The sequence below is a fragment of the Lepeophtheirus salmonis genome, chromosome 10 (assembly GCF_016086655.4).
Source record: "Lepeophtheirus salmonis chromosome 10, UVic_Lsal_1.4, whole genome shotgun sequence".
Taxonomy (NCBI): Eukaryota; Metazoa; Arthropoda; class Copepoda; order Siphonostomatoida; family Caligidae; genus Lepeophtheirus; species Lepeophtheirus salmonis.
Window position 1 is genome coordinate 16,180,190 of NC_052140.2, and position 9,169 is coordinate 16,189,358.

General features: G+C 34.2%; 1 long non-coding RNA gene across 1 annotated transcript; it reads right to left on the minus strand.

The window, feature by feature from the left end:
- Window positions 1-6,620: 6,620 nt before the first annotated feature.
- Window positions 6,621-7,356, minus strand: LOC139906512 (uncharacterized). The gene is made up of 2 exons (XR_011782082.1): window positions 7,258-7,356; window positions 6,621-6,873 (listed from the first exon to the last, which is right to left on the minus strand). It is a non-coding gene; the product is annotated as an uncharacterized lncRNA (long non-coding RNA).
- Window positions 7,357-9,169: the final 1,813 nt, after the last annotated feature.

Sequence of the window (9,169 nt, forward strand, 5' to 3'; positions counted from 1 at the left end):
TCTTTAGCTGATACCCCCTTTATAGGAAACATTTGTACTATGCAAGGTAAATAGAATTACAAGGTTATACCATAATGTGTTTACGACTGATGTTTGACTTCCATGACGCTTTTTAATATTGTAACACTCATAGTATATGAGTGTTTTGTCAAAATCTTTCTTTCTTACCGAGCAGTTAGTAGGATACATCAAATTGAAAATTCTAGCAAGCCTGATTACATGATCCTGTAGACTAAAAACAATCCTCAATTCTCCATCTTCATGCGTACGCCTCCCTAGCCTCCCCCCATGGACCCCCGTTGAAAACCATTGTCTTAAGAAACCTTAGTTTCTGGCGTCCCTGTTGAAACTTGGGGCACTGCGAACTCGGTGTATAAGGTAGCTGCGGCTCCGTTTGTATTTAGTATCATGCCCAGGGCACAAATTTTCTAGTGACCTTTCTTTTTTTTAAGTGTCTGTTACCAAACTGAGCCTATATAAAAAAGAAACGAGACCGAAGACGAGAACCGAAACCGATAAAGCTGAACCAAGATCGAGACCAAAACCATTGAAATGAAAGAACCGAGACCAAGACTTGGCACAATCTTGTCTAGGTCCGTTACTACGAGAATATTGGACAGATGCAGGTTGAGTTGAATCTTTAGACGTAAATATTCGAGTGAATTTCGGGTATTCGAACTTTTGGATCCAGATACGAAGACAAAATTAAATGGGTACTTGTCTTGAATTGATTGAATTTCTAACCCAATGTTATTAAGTTATTAGAATATTATTATTTGAATGATTGTCATAATAACATTGGACACATCTTTACCTTTATTGTATCTCGTAACCTCTCATCCGAAATAAACAATAAAAGGTCCAAAATCTAATGGCCAATTCTTTCAACTATGGGATTATTATTTAATAATAGTTGACAACTACTAACACCTTTCTAATACAAAACTAATTCGGATCCAACCAATCAATGTTAAGAAAACTGATGAGAGGAAAAGAACAAGAAAATTCCACAGTTCACAACCAAATACGGTGTACATTTTTTTGTTTTTGTTTTTGGGTAGTGCAGAGTGAAATAACCACACGATGTAACTGTTTATGTAGATATCACTACAATCACAAATCAAGATAAGTAGAGATGCCACCTTCGTTATGGGTAATATATATTTTTAAAACTAGGATTATGTATTAAGAAGAACTATAAATTTGTTTAATATCCGAAAAATCCTTTGGATTGTTTTTATAACCTCTAAAGGGTCGGGTGCCCACAGCCGGTGCTAATCGTCTGAATATCTCCAAAAAGTCAATATTCCTCTCCACCTACTCTAATAATATATTCTTCGGTTTCTAAGGCGTCAGATAATCAGACTATTAGGATTTTGGAGGATCATAAATGTAGATGGAAGGTCTCATTATGTAGAAGAGGTTGTGAGTTTGTCCAATTTTAGTATTGGGGGTTGGGAAAAGGATCATGTATCGATTTATGGACTGAGGGATGAGACCAGAGGAGATCACATCTCATAAAGTAAGAACCCACAACTTTTTCATGTATTTAAAGGGATGTCCGTAGGTTTATATTGGGGGGGTCGGGGGTCGGAATAAAAAAAAAAAAAAATCCAAAAGGTAAATTTTTATCGAAAAAAAATTAAAAATCCGAAGCCATTCACAAAAAATCTCAAAATCAAATTTTAGATATAATATTTTTGGAAAAAAAATTTTAAAGTCCAGAGTTTTTCTCAATTTTTTTTTTTTTAATATGAAATTTCAAAAATCCATAGCTTTTCATAAAAAAAAAGAGAAGCTTTTGGAAAAAAAATTCGAAAATTAAACTTCAAATATTAAATTTTTTCGAACAAAATCTCAAAAATCTACAGTTGCTGACAAAAAATAATTTTTTTGGCAAAAAATTGATATATAATTTTTTTTTTCAAATATTACATTTTCTAGTAGAAAAAAAATTCCTTGATTTGGAGGGGGACTACAACCCTACCAGCTCACCTCCTGTGGACGCCGCTGATTTACCATGAATCATTTTATTATTGAGAGGTTGCGAGTATTAATTGTCAACTTTCTGCTGTCGCTGTTTCTAATTTCAAATAGATAGACAAAATATGACGTGTGAGACAAAGCATTCAATATACTCAAACGGTTCGCGGGTAACACGCTTTTCTCAGCTTAGCAGTTTGCAAACCGATTCGGACACACAATCCGTAACGTCACTAATAGTTATGCTAAAGGATCGATCCAGACCAAAGTAGGACCAATTAATCAAAATTACAACGGTCTTGAACGCAGATCCATAACAATCTATCTTAGTAATGTATTTTTTTGCATCTTTTTCGGAACTGGTTTTCATACCTTGGGCAGTTGGGCCCTATCTTCAATTAGGACATCATTTGTTTCTTTTTCTTGTTGTTATTGTTGTTGTTTTTATTGCGATCATTTGTGAATAGATCAAATTCCAAATTTGGTACATCCCTTATACTAATAGTTGTTCATGAGAAGTCATTATAATAATAAATGATCGTATATTATTATGATTAATGAGGTCCTTTTATTATTCTAATCGCCCAACCTTTCCAAAATATAATACATATATTTTTGTTAAGCGAAGAAAATGTTATTCAAGTAGGAGGAGAAGCCTCTCGACTTTTTCGAGGTACTCAGACAATTAGCACTTGTGAGTTTGTCTCTTATAAAGCATTCAGGGGCTATTCGGAGCCGATCCATGGACTTAGGTATTAGCCCCGGAGGAGATAACATCTCATTATGTAAAACACTACGACTTTATCTTGTATCTTGCTCTTATCCCTCGGTCCACGGATCTACTCCGAGTCCCTCTGACTGAGGAGTAAAAAAAACCAAAAACCAAGCTTCCCCAGGTGTATTATTGATTTCATACGTACAATACTCTCAATTATTATTTCTTTGTTGCATTTCCTACTTTTTCTTATATTTTTCAATATATGTAGAATTAAAAATCTTTATTTTGATAAATATAGTCAAATAACTTATATTATTTAACTCTGGGTTGAATTTTATGGGGTTGAAATATGACCTGTAAGTCATCCGCTTTCATAAAATACACTCCAAATTTTATATTCATCTCTCAATAAGAGGTGTAGGGGTCCCACATATTTTCTGTGTAAAATTCAAAAAAGTTTGGGAACCACTGATGTAAGACACTGCCATTTTTTTGTATCTTGGCCCCATCCCTTAATCCACTGTTCCGAGGAGTCCTTCCCCAATTCTCCATTAGATACAAACTCAAAATTTCCTCCAGTTAATCCCTTATTATTAAAAGGTTACGATGATTGAAGTACGACTTTCATCTGTCGCAATTTTGATGAGATAGAAAGAGAATGTATGAGGTGCGGGCAAACTAATAATGTGTACCCTGTTCATGCACCATTATCTATAGAATATAATCCAGACTCAATTTTGAGAATAATCATTCTTTCTTGCTTTTATGTTGACAGGGCATATACAGGGTCGACCCTAAAGACTGTAAAATCTTTACTTCAAATTAAACTTATATAACTTATAAAAGTTTAGGTTATCTCATTGTTTTTAATAAAATGTGATAAATTATTGATTAATTGTCTACATAGTTTGCTTAAAATATTTATTGGTGTTATTTTAATACGACAGTAAAAAAAAAGTAAAGAGATGTAAGAAATTTCTTAGTTTGTTGAAGTCTCCTAACATTGTTTCATTGATACTAAAGTTTTTTTTCTATTGAGGCTCTATTCAATATCACAAAAAGATTGAATTTTGGTGAATAAAAGGTCTATTTCACCTGATAGGACCTGATAAACAGCATTGAGTAAGTGGTTATCATATTGGAAAAAAGTATTCAGGAATGTGCCAATTCCTACTTCAGCAAAGCGATTTATAAATTTCAAAAGGATGGTACTCACTCTCACAAGTTTAATATGAATCGAAAGTGATATGAGACTCAGTTTCCCAAGTTTTGGAGGAACCATTTTGAGCCTCAATCCAGTCCGAATTTGAATCCGATGGATTTTGTAATCTGGTTCACTTTAGAGTACATGCTCTGTAAGAAGCCCCATCCTAATTTGGATGCACTGAAAGCTTCCAAGATAAGGGAATGGGGCTACACTCAAGTCTGCAGTTTCTGCATAAGGGGACGACTTTGACCCTTTTCCCCGCCAATGATTGATATGATATTCAGTTGTATTTATTTCTAGTTTACTAATTATAGAAATTTAAAAATTGATTGTTTATTTTAAATTATTTAAGGTACTATCTTATTAAATATTTTATTGTATTTTTTTTTGTATAAGGTTGTCCAGATAAATTGGGAAAATATTTAATGGCTTATAACGAACGAACTAGATGGGATTGCCACATAAATATTTTATTATTTGAAAGCTACATTTAATGGTATTCAATTATTCATAATCAAATTTTCTTTTTTCATAACCTCGCTCACACGGGCTGGAAGCTTTGGCAGGCCCGAGCGACCTCCTGAGGATCCAGCGTTACCATTTTAAGATTAATAAACTTCTTCAGAGCCTCAAATGAGGAATCCTACTTGGCACATACCTCATGCTCAACCCTCCCCAGAGGTAGAATCCTATGGATTCAGGTCCAGGATGTTTACAGGCCAAAAATCCACCCTTTAAATGAGAGGATAACTATTCGACAAAGTATACAAATGAAGTAATCTAGACCCTTTTTTTTCAGAAAAAAAAAAAATCATACATGCTCCCTTTTATGTTGATGGAACATATATAGTACAAAAAGGATAGAAAAATGATAAATGATTATGACAAAATATATTAACAACCAAATTAAAATAACAACCACCAATAAAATAATAAATAAATTTGAAGGGTTGTTAAGTATAATAAACAAATAAATCATATGTTTAAAGGGCAATGAAGGAAGGTGAAATGAACTCTTTTATTTATTAACATAAAAGGATAGTCATAAAACTTATAAATTGGTCGTCGAAGGAGAAGGATAGAAGAGGGGGGGGTTCACATCCATACAATACTATGTACTATAATAATAAATAATATCTATTATTATAACCAACCAAAATGGAATCATCCGTTGTGTATAAAAATATTTATAGGGTATTCAAGTTATCTATGCCGCCACTTAGGCCCACTTTATTGGGCAAAGTCAGACATTTGGCACATTTTTTTGTTTTCTAAGATAGCTTATTCAAACTTGCACCAGTTGAAAACAAAAAATAGAATCAATTGACAGAGCTCTCCTTGGATTCCACACTGTGAGCGACAACATAACAATTGCTGGAGACCTAGGGGAAGCCCTGGATCGAAGTGGTTGCCAATGGGAGGCTTTACATGCTGCAACAAGACTCGGCTCCCTACCAGATTTCGAAAAAAAGTCTCAAATGGCTCCAAAATAATTTTAACGTCTTCATCTTTTACTCTCCAAACTCGCCGGATCTAAGTCTGATGGATTTTTTGTGTGAGGCGTGATCGAAGGACAAACCAACTGAGCCCGTTGCAACACCAAAGACGAACTGATCAGTTGGGCCAAGAAAAAATTTCATGATTTGCCAAGGGACCAAGTGGGGAAGGCCTGCCCATGTTTTTGTCCTCAAATAGAGACTGTAATGATGAAGGATGAATGTTATTTTATTGAATGAAATAAAACAGAATCCATCAAGATTTTAGAATCTGGTTTTATTTTTTTAATTTGATAACTGGTTGGAGAGATCATTGAGTTTCCAAAAAAATCATTTTTAAGGCACAGATATCTTGGGAACCCTGTATAGTGTACCAGATGTCATGGACGTGTATTCCCCAGCCAATAAAAACTTCATCTTCAAGATTTGGGCTCTTATTTACATTTTCGTCCTTTATTGCATTTTCCCGCTATTTTTAGGGGATTAAATCAGTTATTAGAGTTCAGGGAGGATTGAGTGCGAGTATTGGAGGAGGAAGAGAAGAAGAAGAAGAAGAGGAAATGATGAATCCATTGGCACCATAAATTATACAGGGAAAAATACTCGGATATTCAAAAATATATTATATCCATCTTGCCAACAATGCTATTTAGATTTTTACAATCCTTTTTTTCTCTATAAATATTAACGGGCATCCAGTATAATTTCTTTTCAATATATTTACATTCATTGGAAGTGAAATAAACCCTCTTTAAATTGATCCTGCCTTAGATAGTGGACCCCTCATTGCTCATTAAGGAGTTCGGTGGTACCAAGATTTGGACTAAATGGCCTGATACAAAGTATTTTCTATGTAAGCTCTGCAACTTTAACGCTAAAGCCAATAGAAAGTGTGTCTTAGAAAAGCATGGACAGTACGCCAGGCACAAAAAGAATGTAGATTTAAACAACAAGAGAGACAAAGCTACGCAGAAAGTGCTCAACGTTGTCCCCTCCAACGATAACAGCGATCACGTCTTCATTACTGACGTAGTGAAGGCCTTGGTCTCTCCTAATACCCCCTTGCCAAGATGAACAACAGGGAGTTCAGATACTTCCTGAAGAAGTACTCTAAGAAGACGATGCCTTGCCGCACCAGATGATAATTCAATGGAACAAGGGCCTGCTTGATTGATATATTTTAAAGATATATATATTTTTTTTTTACCAGAGCACATCCTATTTTATCTGATTTATTTGAATTTTAGCCTTTTTCTGCATACTTATTCACATTTTTGAGTTTTTTATTAGCATTTCTATTTGCGTATTTAGCTCCGTTTTTATGGATTATTAGGGCATAACTAGTAATGCTGAAAGCCTTAACAAGTATACAATCCTTTTGAGGTTGAGGTGTAAATCCTTGCCAGACTCGGAGGAGAATTGAGTAACTTCTGCTAATTTCCTTGCTAAACACGGAATGGGATTTGTCCCTAAAAAAAATTAATATTTGAATTTTTTTTTCAAGAAATATTATATTTTAAATTTAATTAAATTTTTTTTTGTGAACAGCTGTGAATTTTTGAAATTAAAAAAAAAAATAGCTATTTTTTTGTGAATAACTATAAATTTTTGAAAAAAAAATAATATTTGAAATTTATTTCCAAAAAAAGTAACATTTGAAATTTTTTTGTGATTGGCTGTGGATTTTTGAAATTTTTTTTTCTAAAAGAATTTATTTTTATGAACAGTTGTAGATTTTTTATATATAATTTTTGAAAAATTTTAATTATGGTTTTTTTTTTTTTTCCAAAAAACCAAGCTTCCCCCAAAATATAATCCTGTAGACGGTCCTACTATGTCAAATGGATGCTTACTTATACTGAATCGGCGCAACTCCATCTGACCAATAAAAGGAACATTAAAAAAAAATTATACTTAAAAATGGGGAAATAATTTGTAGTTATCTGACACCCCTGGTATGTACATATATTGTATAGAACAGAAAGGAACGAAAAGATAACTAACTCCTCTAGCAATAATAACAATGATTTTATGTATTAATGGTTACCGGTTTTTGGGTGTTTAGTTGGTTGTATATATGAATGTTTGTAGTATCGGGTGGTCTATGTATGATGAAGAAGGCTTATAAATACAAAGAAGAAGAAAATAAGATACTTTCATTGACGTCAGGTCGTTGTTGTAAATACGACGACCGTAGGAGCAGAATGAGGCAGCAACGGGCATCTACGCACAGGGTGCACAAGCTATATATACCACCACTTTGGCACACTTGCTTAGGTATCTGATTTTTTTAGATAGCTTGTTCAAACGTGCACCAGTTGGAAAAAAATAGGATCAATTGACGTATTCGTTTTATCCAATATTTTGAAAAGAATCCACACCGGAAGTAAACACATAACAATTGCTAAAGACCAAGATGAAGCCCTGGACCGAAATAGTAGCCAATAGGAGGCCTTACATTTTGCAGCAGGATTCGGCTCCCTGCCATGGCTCGAAAAAGTATCAAGTATCTCCAAGACTATTTTGACTACTTCATCTCACCGCACTTTTGACCTCCAAACTCGCCGTGTCTAAATAAGATGGATTTTTATTGTGTAGGGCGCGATAGAAATACAACCTCCTCCCTCTCTTGACACCAAAGACGAACTTATCAGTTGGATAAAGAAGGAATTCCTGGATTTGCCGAAGGACCAAGTAGTGAAGTCCTGCTCGCGCTTTTGGTCTCGTATAGTGACTGTAATTGAGGTTGTTATTGTTGGTGATTTTATTGAATTAAATAAAGCAGAATCTGCTGGTATTTTTTTAATCTGATAACTGATTCGAGAGAAAAGTGCGTTTGAAGAAAAAAAAAAATCCATTATGTTGTACAGATTACTTGAGCATCCTGTATGTACCAAATGATGGGTGGACACTCAAAAAAAAAAAAAAATTATAAAAAAACTATCCCCATATTGTCAGATATTTCTTTATTCAATACCAACACCATCCGTTGCTATTATATCAATAATCCTCTTACAGGAAGATACGCAGGATATATGGATCTAGGCCAGATCCATTATAATCCAGGCCTGATCAACATCAGTCTTTATTGACTCCACAATTTTATGCCCACGTTCTCTACCTACCTTCATATCCACATTTGGCTCGAAAGAATAATGAAGATGTAATAGAATGGTGGCTGCATTGACTTCTCTCAGTTAAAAATATATTTAGCCACGAATGATTACGTCAATTTGGCCATTTTTGCAGGAGTTTCATTCTGCTGAAGATTACCTTGTCACTGTTTTGTTGTCTGCTGTGTGAAAGATTACAAAATCTGTAGCATGATTGCTCATAGACTTGGTTGGGTCCTTAACAATGATGTGCTTGAGGCTCTCTATATTGATACTAGGATTTCTGCAACTACTATCCTTCCTTTCAATGTTTGAATCATCCTCCAACTTCTGTTTTACATTATAAAAAGTCTTCCTGGCCACTCCAATTAGCTTTGAAATCTTTTTTGGAGTATGACCTGCATGAATTAAAGTTGAGGCAAGTTGTGTGTCATTCTTAGCACAAAAATAATAAAACATGTTCTCTATGAATGAAGAACTGGAATTTTTAAAATCAGTAACTTACAACCTCAGGGTTTTGAATTGTATGTGCAATTATTCCATTATGTCATCATCAGCTGTTACTTGGTAGTAATCATCTTACGGAAAGAGACAAAGGATTTACAGACGTAGCCTAGATCTATTTTAATCGAGACCTATTCAACAGCTGCCT